Source organism: Meleagris gallopavo, chromosome 8 (genome assembly GCF_905368555.1).
Source record: "Meleagris gallopavo chromosome 8, MGAL_WU_HG_1.1, whole genome shotgun sequence".
NCBI classification, from domain to species: Eukaryota; Metazoa; Chordata; class Aves; order Galliformes; family Phasianidae; genus Meleagris; species Meleagris gallopavo.
The window spans coordinates 14,661,230-14,677,078 of NC_139411.1; the positions used below are offsets into that span (position 1 = coordinate 14,661,230).

Here is a 15,849-nt window from a genome sequence, read left to right on the forward strand (position 1 = left end):
GTACTTTCAGAAATTCACAGAAATTTGAAGAATTGATAGCAGATACTCAACAACTCATTTAATACTACAACACATACATATAAAACAATGAATTTCTATTTACTGAGATAACAACGAGCACTTACAGTACTGACATAATAAAAACCCCCGCAACCTGAAAGGTTATTTTCTATGTTTATATTTGTCCCAGTGGTAATCTAAGAATTTCTGATGACGATGACTTTCTGTAATCTGGAATCATCATCTCAAATCCATTTTACCTGTTTAATCTTCTTCAAATACCTCCTAAATTAGAAGTTTAATAGAGATGCCTAAGTGGTTTTGTCAAATAGAAGACAGAGTTTTCAACTTCTTCACACGCAGAAAACGAGGTACCAAAAATAATTCAGAATAAGTCTCAAAAAGTTTGAGCTGACTAACAAAAGCAAAGCCAGCCTAGCTGGAAGCCTCATCTTAATTGCACAGTGTCCAGGTAACGCACTACATGCCACAGAAAAAATCAGTCACAACAGTGAAATGCCTACAACACTGAGCCACAACACAACAGGCTGAGGTGAACAAATCCACCATGAAAATCTTGTGGTCTCAAGACATTCTATTGTATTTTCAACATTTTTGAAAAGGCCAATAACAATAGATTCAAACCTAATTATGCAACCATCTCACTTACTTAAGAATCCTTACCCACAAAAATATGGAAGTTAAGCTACCACACTGATTAATGTTATAGCATCATGATTTAAATCAGTCAATGATGTTATGCCACCTTTCCTTAATTAAGGAAAATGGCAAGCCCAAGAATGTTTTTGAGAAAACTTGCACTGTCATAGGCCTATCCTTCTTATATATTCTTATTTCTCGCTATGAAGTTACAGGAAGCGTTGTTTGAAATGTGTTATTTCTCATCTACTCCGCCTCCCCCTCAGTCTTTTAAACAGAAATTGATGAGTGCACATGTAACTTGATTTATTGATATACAGGTATAGAATGACACCGAAAGAAACACTAAAGAGAAGGGAGGTAAAAAACAACTTCCTGACAGCATTCTACCAAAGATACCCCACTTTCCAAGTGAAAACAGCTTTTTTTTTTTTCTTAAACATTCTAGCCCAACTGTATAGCTGAATACTTGGAAAGGTATACATATATATGTATTCCCCTCAGATGTCTTCCAGTCTTGTCTGAAACTCTTACTATGGTTATCTTCCTTTACACTTAAATCTACAGTTATACAAAATCTTTGTATTATTTTACTCCATAAAATGCAAGCAATGAAATGGGCATTATCATAAATAGGTACTGAAAAGGAATCAGCATACTTGAAAATGGAAGAGTAAAAAAGGATCACAGAATTCTGAAATACAAAACAGCATGATAAAAAGAGCTGAAGCAAATAAACACAAAAGATATAATAATTGGTTATCACTTTTGCATACTGCTTTCTCCTATTCTGCCACTATTTGTGAGAGCTAAAGAGCACACAGCTTCTTACTTTCATCTCAGTACTTAATAAATACCCTCCCTGCAAATTAATCCTAAGTGTAACTGCCAGCAGTAATTAGGTGAGTAGTTATGTATATGTGTGTGTGTGTGCTTCAAAATAAACCTAAGCTGGCTGAAGTCACAATTGGTGAAGGCTTTGCAATAAAAATCTATAATGTGCACCATCTGGCTCTCTCTTCCTTCTATACTCTATATTCTATACCCAGAATTTCATAGAAATGTATTTCATTGAGCTATATTTAAAATATTTGACTTAATTAATGTAGTCGTTACAAAGCTCTCTACAATGCACCTCCACCTACACACGAAGGCCAAAAGACAGCACTGACTGATTCAAAACAAAGATTACATAACGTGCCTTTATTAACGAAGACTGTCCACGGGTGACAGTCTCTGCTCTTAGAAGCAGTAATTTCTATCAGATGCTGATACATCCCTAGGGGATAGGAAGGGAGAGGGAATCAGAAGGTATTTGTCTTGTTCTTATTTTTTATTTCATTCTGAACAAAGGCCTTAGGCAAAAGAAAGGCAAGCAACTACTTCAGACCCTGAAGACTTGTGCCAACTTGGGAAAAATCAGAGTTCCCCTCTGGCAGAGTGCTCTACTTGAAAATAATTTTTCTTTTCAAGTATTTACGGTCACATGTAACTATGGTATATCCATACAAAATAAAGAAGTCAGTACAAATCACACATACTTTCATCCATTCTGGATTTATTGTTAGTGTCAAAAGCTTCAGAAGGCAGCAAGATCTGGGGTCACTCATTTCTCTTCAAAGAAAGCTGCCGTGCAACGATCATCAAGAAAAATCTAGGCCATGATCAGAAATGATACAAAATGCTCATAAAATATATCCCCCTTTGCACCAACTTGACTCATTTGTCCCCTGCTAGGATGTGTAAGGGTTCATAACTATAAATTACTTCTATCTGCAAATTTGACTATTCATTTACAGATTATGCAGCTGTTGCTTTTAATAGCTCTCCTGCTTCTGAAGAGGACAGTGGTTGTGAAAGACCTTTACTGCTAAAGAAGCAGCAGTCCCTTAGGTAGTGCAGACAGCAAATGGAGAGGTTTGAAATTTAGCGCCATGCTCTGAAGCCAGTTTCAGTAAGTAATGGAGAGCATTTGGAATTTTGGAAATGAAGCTTTCATGTCAACCTGAAGTTGCCATATTCTTGTCAAGACAGCATTATTTCAAGCTCTGGGTATTTTCCAGGCACGCTGTTGTTAGCATGCAATCTCAGAAGTAAAATTTGTATGTGCCAGAATAGCAGCACAGAAGTCTAGTCAACAAAAAGCCATTTTTAAAAGCTTTTACCTAGACTGAAAAAGATCCCAAGCTGTGTATCCCTTTTAACAAAGAGCAATATTTTAAATATTAACTCTTAGCAAAGGAGTCATCTTTTTACTGGTATCATTTCTACATGGATCAGGGCCAGTATATTTCTTCTCATTTAGGTTCACATTTCTTGGAAGCTTTTAGTTGACACTCTCTGCACTAACTTGAAGGAAACGTACAATTATTTCATGTCTCCATACTGGCAACATTTGATAGCCTTTTGAGTTTTCATGTGAACTCTAGCTACCAGAGAGAGGAAGAGAGTGCTCTGTACAAGACTGACTGTGAAATAAAGGTCAATTTCCATAGTATATAATTATCAAAGAAAGTTCAGTATCACTGCTACTGACAGTAGCAACATTTGGCTCTCTGAGCTCTGGGCCTAGAAACCAAAACAATTGTGGAAAGACACTCACACTTATCTTTCAATACTCTTCTAAGGCCCTAATAACAGCTGCATTCAAATGAATGCTTATGAGCATCCACCAAATTCAACCTACCAGGAAGGCCAAACAAAAAAGATTCACAGTAACAGCACAGTATAGACATTTTTGGAATTGTCCTTCAATGTGTTTTTTTTCTGACAAATTCCTCAGACACAAAAAGTTATCATACAGAAAAATAATCATTAAATGCTTTTCATTTTCATCTTCCTTTTTATTTAAAAACCGACTACAGCTGTACATTGCAATTGTGTGTTACCATAAAAATGGCACTGATCTCCTTAGAAGAGATGTGGAAGTCTACAATTCAAGCATGACAGTACGCAACGTGCAGGACCCAAGTCCTACTGGAACACTTTCAAATTGTTTTTTTAAACCACTGTGAGGTGCTTCTTCCATAAGGATAGAGGGTCATGAAACCTGGGAAAGCAAGCAGTACCTAACAAATTCTGCATTCGTGAAACACCAAACACTGTTCAAAGGGCCACCAACTAGTCTTTCCTAAAGTAACTGTGAAAAGAAAAAAAAAAAAAAAAAAAAAGAATAATCTGAGAATATCCTGGAGTAATTCCCCTCTATTTCAGAACCGAGAAAACAGGAAAAGCAACAAGAAAGCTGGATAAGAAGGAAAGACTGTAGACCAACAAGAGTACAAGGAGCTTGTTCTAGAGAAAAATGCAAAACAAATGTTTGTAGAGATCTGGTGGTGAAGAAAATACATGAGTTGTCTAACATCAAAAGGTTTCCAGACTAGCAAGCACAAGCATTAAAAAGACATACAAATAAAAGAAGTGAGGAGTGAGGATTTTTTCAGCTTCTTATTGAATCTGCTTCACCTATATCATTTTAAAAGATAGCATTAGAAGCTGGGAACACTGCGCATTTTGCATGCTCATAAAAAAAAAAAAAAACAATGCGGAAAGAGGAAGAGGTTCTTTTTTGTTATATCAGACACACTGTAAAAGAGAAGTTCCCCTGCTGTGGTCACAGAGCATTTGAGAAAGTGAGTTAGGAACATGTTTTGTATCCAATTTTTTGACTGAATAGACCACCTGTTTTTTGGTAGTCAAAACCCTGCTTTTAGCTGCCCTCAGAATAGTATACTAAATAGAACTCATGATGCTGGTAAAATAATAAAAACATGACAGGAACACAGGGTAGATCATGATTAAATTCCACCCTCCCATTCTCCCCAGTATTTTCTGTAACAATGAAAGAATAATTAAAAATTGCCCTGACAGGACTAACAAAATAATTCATCAATACATTTCCAAGAAGGTCTGAAAAGATTTATGAGAGAAACCAAGAACCCAAAACACCACCTCACTCCATCATGTTGCAATTAAAAAAAATTATCTGATATGTGTTCTTGCTTGCTTGCCTTGGAACACAGTTTCTGTAACTCAATATTTTTAATAAAGCATGCTATGCCATTCATCATTTAGTAAGTTGAAGCTGCTTTGGAACTTAATTATTAATCTTTAAAATTGATTCTCAATCCTACCTTGCATACAATATTTTCCTAAATGAGGCCTGGACATCAAATATGTGCTGCCTCATGATTTGCTGCATTGAGCTTTCTTATAATTTTTTTTCAAAATATAAAAAAGTGTATGGTTGACACAGGGGTCCCCTGAGCAGGTATTTTAAGATCAACTTCCAGTTTTGTTCTGTTTTTCAATACCTAAGCACCTTAGCTCTTAAGATCTTTGCACCTTTGCATGACATCTGTGAGAGTTAATTTTTTTTTTTTTTTCTAAATCAACCAAAACGTGCCATACTCAGAAGCTCACTGTTTTTTATTTGCATATATATATATATTGTGGGTACAGTTCATATTTTAAAACAGAAACATGCTGTATTTTTAGCAGGGCAGCCTTGAGTCATCTCGCCTGAAATTCTAGCAGAGTTAGATTGCCACATACACACACACAAGAAAAAAAAAAAAATCACACTTGGTCTACTTCACAGCAGCATCAGCAGCATGAAACTCAAATTTACATTATGTATGTAAATTTAGAAACTGGCATTGCTACAGTTTTTTAAATCATGTTGGTGCTTCTGAAAAATTATATTTGCTATATCTAAAATCCATACCCATCCGTATCAGAAACGGAAAAATCTCCTTTACGTTACTGCCTCCTCGCCCTTATTTTGTTACCTATCAGTCCTGCATCATGCTAATGCTCTAGAACCTAGAGCACGGTTGGTGGAAAAATAAGGCATGAGGTCTCTAAGAAGCCTACTGCAAAGTTTGATATTAAGCTATCTCAATAATGATTGAAAAATTGTTAAGTTGTCCAGTTCAGAATGTCCCAGACCAGCTAGTTTGAAAAAATATTTTGTTTACAGCCAAGGTATAACTCCAGCATAACTGTATTCTTGTGGCACTAACTTGTTTTTTTGAGTATTTCAATTCAATTAAGTTTTAGAATAGCAGTTGAAAAAAATCACAATGAAGAGAAGTTCTAGATCTCATTGATCATATGCATCACCATTTGATCTCACTTATAAAAAACGAGGATGAGTGGTTGTTATTAGCAGCAAGATTTAGCAGTTTTTTGCAGCAATTTTTAAATTTAATTCATATAACAACCTGTTAAAATACCTGTATTTCACATATGACAAATGCTAGTAAAATTAATTTGGAGAGCCACATTTTTCTACTGCTATAATTAGAACAATGCTGAGTTTTGGACTACCTTGAATTTACCATGAGCAATTCTCAAATTTAGAACAGTATTCTGAGATAAATTCCTTATTATAATACAACAGCGGCCCTTACGTGGTTGAACAGCATGAGCGTAATCTGGACAGGTATCTGTAACTCTCCAGAGAGAAAGAACTGCTTTGCAGGGCTCTCATTGAGGCAGAGCTGTGACTCATGAGCACAGACCAACTACCATGGGAGCGTTAAGTGCTGTTTAAACAGCAGCTACCAACCCTGTTCCCAGGAACTCTGCCCTCACTCTGCAGGAAGAATTGAGTTGCTCATGACACATCTACTGAGATGCTGCAGCTGACAGCCTGGTAAATTAAAATAAACTAGCACCTATTCTCTCTTAATATTTCAGTCAGCAGGTAGCAGGAATTCTGCAGCTCTTACAGAACAAGCTGACCCACCTCTAGATCAGGGGTGAGATCTGCTGAAGCCACATAAAAGTTAGCTTTGTTTATCAATCAGACTCACTGTAGTCTTGACTTGGATATGTGGTATTTTCAGAACTGGAACAATGAGTAAAAATATTAAGCATTCCTGTCAACACGTTTCCCTCTTTACTTAATAATAATACACTGTAGACCATGTACCTAATGTAGAGTTGCACAGAACCTTCTGTCATGTACAATTTCCTTCCACATGAGATGAATGAAGACATCCGAAAACACCCAGCTCATCTCAGACTCAGACTGAGCTCTGTGAAGCTGTCTTCAAAGAAAAAGGAAAAACAAAACAAGAGAAACACAGTGTCTGCTGCATTGAGTGGTAAGACAGCCCTACATGTTCCTTTGAAAGCATGCTCAAAGCAAGCAACATTACTGTATCTCCTCACAAAATGAGCAAAACAGCAGCTCTTTTTGCTTTTAATGCATAAAAAGACTAAATAAGCTCCCATATTAAACTTCTATTCTGATAAACCATTATCTCCATCAAATACGTAAGAGATAAATACACTGATTTACTGCACAGCTACAAAGGAAGGTAGCAAAGTTACATTCAGAACTCTGAAGTACAAAAGTTATTGAAAGAACAGAACAGTTTTAGGAAACAAGCCCAAGAAAATATCAAATAGATACGCAGGACAGCTACACTAATAAACTTTCTGAGTAAAGCACTAGGCATCCAGGAACAGTATGTTATAATACCTGCATAGAGTCCCTAAATAACTATCAGATTTTCAGTGTCCTTTTCAGGTAAAAAGCTACATTTTCAATAGAAAATATTCTAGAAATGTGCAAGAAGCCCCTATAATTTGGCACTTCAAATTTCCAGGGCAATTAACTCCCCACTGTATCACATCACTTAACGTTAATTAATTGCTAAATATGTAGTTATGTAACTTACAGAGCAGCTAAGGATAAAACAGCTCCCAAGCTTCCAAGACTTGAGTGGCATGCCAAATTAATATCTGTGATGCACAGGGATTTACCCTCTCTTCTGAGACTTCCAAAACAAGCAGCAGTTCTCCTTCCAGTGCCAAGTAATGGGAACAAATCAAGTACATGTCATTCAACCATTAGTAGAATCAGTCCATCATGGCATGTACAGCCTCACCCTGTGAAAGGTTCTGAGGAAGTCCTCTTGTCACTCAGAGTACAAAAAGGTTGAGGGTTCCCAGAACAGCACCTCTTAAGTCAGGTCCCCTAAAACGTGGTTCACTGTCACATCTTGCTTTTATTTCTTCAGGGTAAATCTCAGCCAGTTGGTGCGTTTGAAAACATGCTTTCATGTTTTCATGGATAAGCATAAATTAGGGAATGTACTAATTTACCTTATTCTCAAATACAGAATGGTTAGAGGTGCTACTGGCTCAAAAAAAAAAAAAAAAAAAAAAAGGAAGAAAGAAAGAAAACCAAACAATGTTGAGTCTACTCTCTCAGCAGGGCATTAGCTTAAGCATCAAGCCAAAGTTCCTTCGTTGCTTTAGAAAAAAATGAAAAAAATGTACAGCTCTGGTGCTAACATAGCTACACAGACGGGGAGTAAAGAAAGAGGCAGCTGAACTTCACTCCCAGGATCCAACTGCTACCATATGTATGGCGTCATCTTATTCACGTGGGTGACTGATGTTTGATGACTATGGAATATGGAAGCAGCTTTTAATCATTTTGATAATATACAATTTTGGAGGAATGAACAGAAGCCACCTGCACACTCGAAAGTTCACTCAACACAATGCATAAGGGAGAGCTTCAATGTCAAAACAGATTTCAGAGGTCATGTGATTGTACAACACTGTTTTTCCAAAGTGACTGAAAGTATCCTGTTTCTAAGATGTTCTTTGTATAATCCTATTGATACTCCTGATCAGAGAAAAGACCTGAAGAAACAAAGTAATGTGATTCAAACAGGTAAGTCCACATGGCCAGCAATTCAATTCCATGTTCAAATGATACTCATAAGCATTGTAAGATAAGTGCTCTAACATCTACCATCTGCCTAATAACAAAGTCTGTTGTAGACGGACAGTGGTATCCCAAACTGCCTTGTCTTAAATAGCACAAATTTAGAGTCCTTGCACTAAATGGCATTTAAGAAAGTGGGGGGAAAAAAAAAAAAGAAAAAAAAAGAAAAACACCAGGCTCTTAGAAACACGGCTTTCTGACTATTCTACTATTTGTTGAAATTATATTCATGGTCCACAGACATAAACACACAGTTATACAAAGTTGTTATCTGTAAGTGATCAGTATTAAAAATAGTTAAAAAAAAAAAAAAAAGCCTTGCTATTGTTAACTTTGAAAAGCTAAATCTCCAGCATACTCTTGCATCATTTACTGCTAATATCTGATTCAGAACCACTGAAACAATGTGTGTACTTCCATTCCAAGCAGAAGAAATCTTGAGAAGTACCCAGTTTTATAGTCCAGGGAAAACTTGCTTGTTACTTTACTGAGTTTGGCATAACGATAACATGGTTTTGTTGCTTTTAAAAACTGTTCAGTGTAGCTCTGAGTAAGGCTTTCAGGTTGTCTGGAGTAGAGTAAAAGGTCTAGCAATTTTTCCCAATGTTTGCGAGGCAGTAGCTCGCATAAGTAATACAGAATTTCTGATTTGTGTGCCAGTGAATTGAAACATTACAACAGAAAGTCCCAAGCCTTCCAGCATTATAATTCTGAAGAGGACAGGCTGTTCTGTTTGAAGCACAGGCAGTGTTTGATATAGACTAATTTGGAAGTGTACATTAAAGACAGAGTGCCCTTGAGAGGAAAAAAAAACAATTAGGAAATTGATGTCACTGGCACAGGACACTGTCCACCATGACACTAACAATGGGACACTGCCATTGAAATAGCAGGAAGAGCCACTGTTAGATGTTCATAGAGACATACTTATCCCAATGGCTGTTTCTGACAGCACTTTGGTTTGTTTTGTTATTCCTTCACTAACTTCTCACTCACACCACAGCACTGGGGATAAATGCTTCAGAGGTTCATTCTACTGAGCACGAGCAGAAATTTTAACAAGGTACACATAAGAAAAGCTTAGCTGTTTTTTTCCCCATAGTGTTGAATAGGTTTGGGAAGCTGGTATGTGACAAAAGCCACACTAGGCACAGGTGTCCACCATGGGACACAGCAACACCATGCTTGAGCTGGCAGGGTAGGGAACACATGTCTCAGGGTTCTTTTCTGGCTAGGAAGATGAGATATACCCTAAGCTTATTAAACTATACCAAACAGAAAACGGTTCCATTTTTTTTCATTTTTCTTTTTCCTTTTTTTTTTTTTTTTTTTTGAAAGTTGGACTGAGCTATTTAAAATATTGAAAACACATGTTTTCTGGGGCCACCAAGCCCATTAGAGTAGGGGGATGTAATGAAGTTGCTTAAGGAATATAGGGAGTGAGGCCAAAACAAATTCCCTGAGGAATTTAAGATTCTAGCCCAAACGGTTCAGAAAGCACAGAGCACACCTCACTATTCCAGAAATTGTTTTTGGAGAAATGCATCTGTGACGTGAGTGAATTTCAGCACACAATAAGCAGAACAGAGAACATTTCTAGCTGACAGCATGATGGGTTTCATAAAATAATGATGGGTCCTGCAATTTATATCAGCCTCAAAATTGGGAAAGAGCTCAGGGTGCCTCCCCTGATAACTTTTCTACTACTTCTCTGCCAGTTATGCATATTCAATGCATCTTGAGTCCTGTTATGGAGTAAAATCTTCCCTCCTGCTATGCACCTCAACCTAAAATTTTCACAAGCAAAGAGAGGATTAATTTCATTACATTTATATAGAATAAGAAAGTTAGGAGAATCACCAAATAATGTAACACTGAAGAACTAAAGTGCAATGAACTTCATAGATTACATACAGTAAGTAATATTTAGACAAGGGTACTACCTTGCAAATACACACAAACTTCATTTTAAGCAGCCAAGCAGTTGCAATGAAACTACTGGCTCTTTAGCAGGGTCTGCTGCTATAGGTCAAAAAAAAAAAAGACTTCTAACTAAAAGAGGGGAGATTAAGACTGGATAGAAATAGAAAAAGATTTTATTATTATTATTATTTTTTATAACAAGGGCAGTGAAGCAGTGAAACAGGCTGCCCAGAGAGACAGTGACTGCCCTGACTCAAGAGACAGTCAGTGTCAGGGTGGACAGGGCTCTGAGCAACCTAACCAAGCTGTAGTGTCCCTGTTCACTGCAGGGGAGTTGGGATAGATGACCTGTAAAGATTACTTCCAACTCAAACAATTCTATGATTCCATCATTCAATGATGACGAATATATTTCACAATACATGTATTATTCAAGATATATAAACATAAACTATCGTATATACACTATGTATATAGATAATTGTTTTGTAAAACAAACTTCTGTCTGCAAGTATTTTTCGTACATAGATTTGTAATTTTACATTTTTGGATTAAATATAACAATCCAATATACACATACATTTACTGTAAAAATAAAGTTTAGCTAATTACTCACAAAACAACTAGTAAAAATTAAAAAAATCTACACCTTCAGCACATGTCAGGTTTTATAAATGAACTATTAAACAGTTCATTTTTTCTAAATTAAATGATCAAGCTTATCAGTTTATTAGAATCATAAAAAGCTCAGTCTCCTTCAACTAACAGATCAAGTAAAAAGAATAAATAAAAGGGATAAAGTTAAAAGCTCTTGAGCAAATGTCATACTTACCCGAACTACAGAAAACAGTGGGACTCAAATATTCAACATAATTCAGCATCATGATTTTTCCTATTTGCTGAGGTATGTATTATAAAAACATGATTGTGAAGTCCTGAGTACCTATATGAAAGCTTCCCAAAAGAGTTATATCTTTCCCCTGTCAGGCAGGCCTACAAATTCAAATTGAAATGTGTCAAGCTATGTTCTTCCAAGCTCACCCAGCTTCACCAGTGATAAAATAACAACAGCTCTCCCTAATGATTAAGTTAGACCCAATGTAACAGCAGAATTGTTAGAATGAACATGAGCTATTGAGAAACTGACTATTAACTAAGAGCACCGACTCTGAGCATGAACAATGTGACATTCTTTATATGCACTCTCAGAAAAACAAGAATGAAAGCGTGCTCTGACTGTTGCCAAAGCTGTGTTATTTAAAATCCAAGTTATAAAATGCTATCAAGTTACATTTGAAATCCAGTACTTGAGCTAGAAAGATAAAAAACTTCAAAGACTACATCATATTGCAGTTCTAACTTCAGCACACCAAAGTTGGAATAAACAATGATAAAAGTCATGCAAATACAGCGTGGTCAGCAATACATGTCCTGTCTACGCAAGCCAACTATCTGTTTTAAATGTTTTAAATTAAGGAGCCCTATGAAAAGATTCAGATTTTTTCCTTTCCAGATCAGTGTCTGTTGCTAGACAGGCACGCAGTCGCAATTAAAATTACAGAAAGAAGCTGATGAGTAGTAAAATACTGTATTCACAAATCTGAGTTTAGTTTGTTGGCAGAACTCTAAAACAATCCATTATTTATGAACTGCATGCACTTACATGTATGCATATTTTATAGATTTAATATAATGGATCCAATCACTTGGAGGGATTGCAAGAGCTCAGATTAAAGCAAGATGTCACATATCATATTAGATATAAAGCCAAAATTTAATGAGACAAGTAAAGGTCAGAGTAGCAGCATGTTGCAGTTTCAACTTGATATCCCCATTCCTTGCTGTTCTTAAGTGTGCAACATAACTTGAACTTTAAACAGAAAGCAAAACGAAGTACGGGTACAAGAGCATAATTCCAATGCAAAGATCACCAAAACAAACAGAGAAGTTAAACATTAGTTTCTACTTCAGAAATTATTGCAATTTATTTTGTTATCTGTAGTCTTAATTTTCCAAACTACTATCAAGCAATGTTCAGTGATCAATGTCTGATTATTTAATGTCTAATAATTGAAAGTTTGAAGTTACTGACACTCCCAAACAGTGGGTCAAGATTGCAAAAACTCCCATCGAACACACTTAAGAGTGCCTCAGAATGCATTACCTGCATTTTAATTGATGATCTGGATTCCAACTGTATTCTGTATTGTCCTGCACATGGAAAAACCCTCTACCATTATCCCTCTTTCCCTCTCCTCATTCAATACTATTGCTACTGGCACAATTTTCTACACAGTACTAAACTTTTGAAAGAAAAGATATTTATTTCAATATAATTTTTCCTTAAGGCTTTACAAGTATCCAATCCGTTCTGCTTCTCTTTTCCAGATGAAGTCATTTGAACTTAGTTAATTACAGATGAAAGTAAACAATAGAAAGCAATGCTAAGAAAGAAATAAGGGTGGGACAGTAAGCAACACACAATCAGAGCAATATTGAGGGTTTTTTTTATACTTTTTTTTCTCCTTCCTGATTACTTATTTCCTATTCTCTCAAACCATTTTGTCTTTTCCCCCACACACTTCTGTTTCCATTTTCCTCAGTTCTTTCTGTCAGTATTACCCACATCATATGAATTAATATTTCCTAGACATAATTTGCTGTTAACTCAAACTCATTAAGGAATGACTGAACTGTAATTTCTTTTATCTTTTCATTTTTATGCCTGTTGCTGCCACTTCTGGAACACATCAATCACATCTTTTTCCTCTCCTCCTTCCTAATGTGAGTTAGGTCAAGCCAAAATAATTTTGACTTCCTCACTCTTTACAAGATCAACATGTGTTCAAACAACACTGACATCCCAGAAGACCTGAACATAAACATCCCATCTCTGTGGCTTTATTAGTGCATTTTTTGGATACTCCCTTTCATCATTTTCAGCAATATTTAAAAAAAAAAAAAAGTTGTATAAAACCATTTAAACAATACAACACAATACACTCAAAAAAGACTAGTGATATTTCAGGATTTCTCATCCATTTATTTTCAGTTCCCTCAGTTTTAAATTTATCTTTGGACTTCTTTTCAACAGATTCATTCTTGATTGGCTCCTTTCCTTCCTTTAACAGAGTTTTCCTTCTGACGTATGTTTCTCCCTGCGCCTGCATTACTTCTGCAAAAATGCATTCTCCATAGCACTTCAGTTGAGTAGAACCATCTTCAACATCATCCTTTTTGTTTTCCAGACCACATGCAGATTCAGACCTTTTTTCTCTTTGATGCTGCTGAAACACCATGTCCACATTATGCCCACCTGGGCAGGGAACATTCAGCTTTTTGATTCTCACAGTGCTCTCCAACCATAGTTTGCTTCTGCAGCAGACTACACCTTCAACTTCTGTTCTACTGCAAGACAGTAGACATTTCACATGTCCAATTCTTCCTTCAAGGCTGCACTTCAGATCTTTCTTTTCTGTCAACTTGCTAGAAAAACCTAAGTAATTATACTCTTCATGGCCTGACTGCAATACTGGTTAATTCTTCAGATGCTTCTTACATCTTAATTTCCCCTATAATTGCCACTTTAAATCTTTTGTTCCCAAAATCATGTTCCATGATTTAAGTCTCATTTTCTTCCCAGTTTTCTTCATAACACAGAGCTTCTTCCTGCTATCTTCTTAATACTCTTATTCCTACCATCTTCTTACCATCTCAAATCTCCTGTACATGATAAATACACTATCTCTAAGACTTTTTGAAGCCGGCCTATCCACTTCAGGAACAGTCTTTTCAGGAAAAGTCTTTGAGTCATTCATTATCCTCATTCTCTTTACAGACATGACAGAAAAATGTTGACTTACAAAAAAAACTATGAGAATATATAACAGAGATGGCAATCATCGTGCAGCACATAAGCTGATTCCATGATTATGGAATGTTTCATTTTTCCAATTTCAAGAGATTAATTATTCTAAGTTTGCCATTCTGCCTTTGGGTAATTTTGTTTCAACACAGCGCTGCTTTTCTGACCTTAAAGCAGGAGACGAAATAACTCAGTGACCCCATTTATTACTTGCTTCTTAAATTCTTGTGTTTTTTTTTTTTTTTTTTTTTTTTTAATTCCAATCCTTTTATTAACTACTTTCTACTTCTCCTACTGCAGTCCTTAATAATACACTATTGCCATTCTGAAGTGAACTTTCAAAAAAATCAGTTGCCAGACCTTAGAGGCTGTTTACTTCCCACTATTCTGCTCAAATTATATTTCATCGCAGTCAATTTTCCAAGGATGCATTCCTTGAATATGCCCTTATTCCCATCAACTTATAAACTCTCAAACAAAATTTTGAGTTTGTATCTTTTTTTTTATTTTAAAGCACATTTTTACCACTGTATCCCTATAGGGTATAACAAGCTGAGAAGTAAATGAGTTTTATTCTTAGGGTATCTTCTTGCAGAAAACCTACAATGAACTTTGAGTGCAGCTACCTCAGCACTCTGAACTTAAAATTCATTAACCCTCTACTTCTCAACCAGTAGTGGGACTTCTTGAATGAGTCTTTGCTTTCTCCTGGTACTTTGAGTAAATACATATTTAAGTTATAGAGATCTAAGATTATTCACACACTTATCCCCTCTCCAATATTCCAATGAATATTGCTGCAAAATTTCTGGTTTCAATTTTTGGTTTACACTTAAATGTTTTTTTTTTTCCCTGTCCTCACATTTCTTCTTCTGCCAAAGCTTACTGGATAACAGTTTCTTTTAAGATTTCCAGAATTCCTTTCTTTCTCTCTCTCTCACCCTTCTATCCATCATTTTAAAGCCTCTTAGTCATGTTATGTTATTCATGCACAACTGTTTGAAGTTTCAGTCTTATTTGAAACAAAAACTAGGAGATGACAACCCTTCTGGAGACAAATTCAATTCCAGATGGCAACTGCAGCTGAATGAGGTCCCAACTCAAAGCCAAAGCAGAGAGAAAAGTTCACTGACAAAAACTTACCAGCATAAAAATGGAGCACTGACATAGAAACTCCTATGTTTCACTGTTCGAATTGTCTTTTTTTTTTTTCTCCAATTCACATTATAAAAGTTCCGTGCACTTCATATTGTAATTAGTGTAATTATTAAATATCTTGACAGCTATGCTAGAAGGCAGCAAGGTATCAAAGATAGTTTAGAATAAATTAGCTGAGGTCAAGTAAGTAATTTCAAGGAGACATGCAAGAACAGGTCCAAGTTTTGTAATTCTGATTCTACCATGTGCATTTGCTTCTAATACTCTGCAACCCATACGCAGAAATAGAAACTGAATTTCATGACTCTGAACTAGTTGTTGCACATAACCTAAAAATAAATGCAGAACTATATTCTTAATAGTATTGTGACAAAAGGCATGTTTCAGTTACAAAAAAGCTAACTATATCTCAAAATCAATTCATCATTATTGTTCATAATATTCAGACAGAAAATATCTTTGTATAAAAAAGCCTTGCATTTTTGTCTTT

The 15,849-nt window shown here is 35.9% G+C and overlaps 1 protein-coding gene across 4 annotated transcripts in view; it reads right to left on the reverse strand.

Annotated features, from left to right (window-relative positions):
- ADK (adenosine kinase) overlaps positions 1 to 15,849 on the reverse strand; it is a 269,976-nt gene that overhangs the window by 177,513 nt on the left and 76,614 nt on the right. The window lies entirely within an intron of this gene.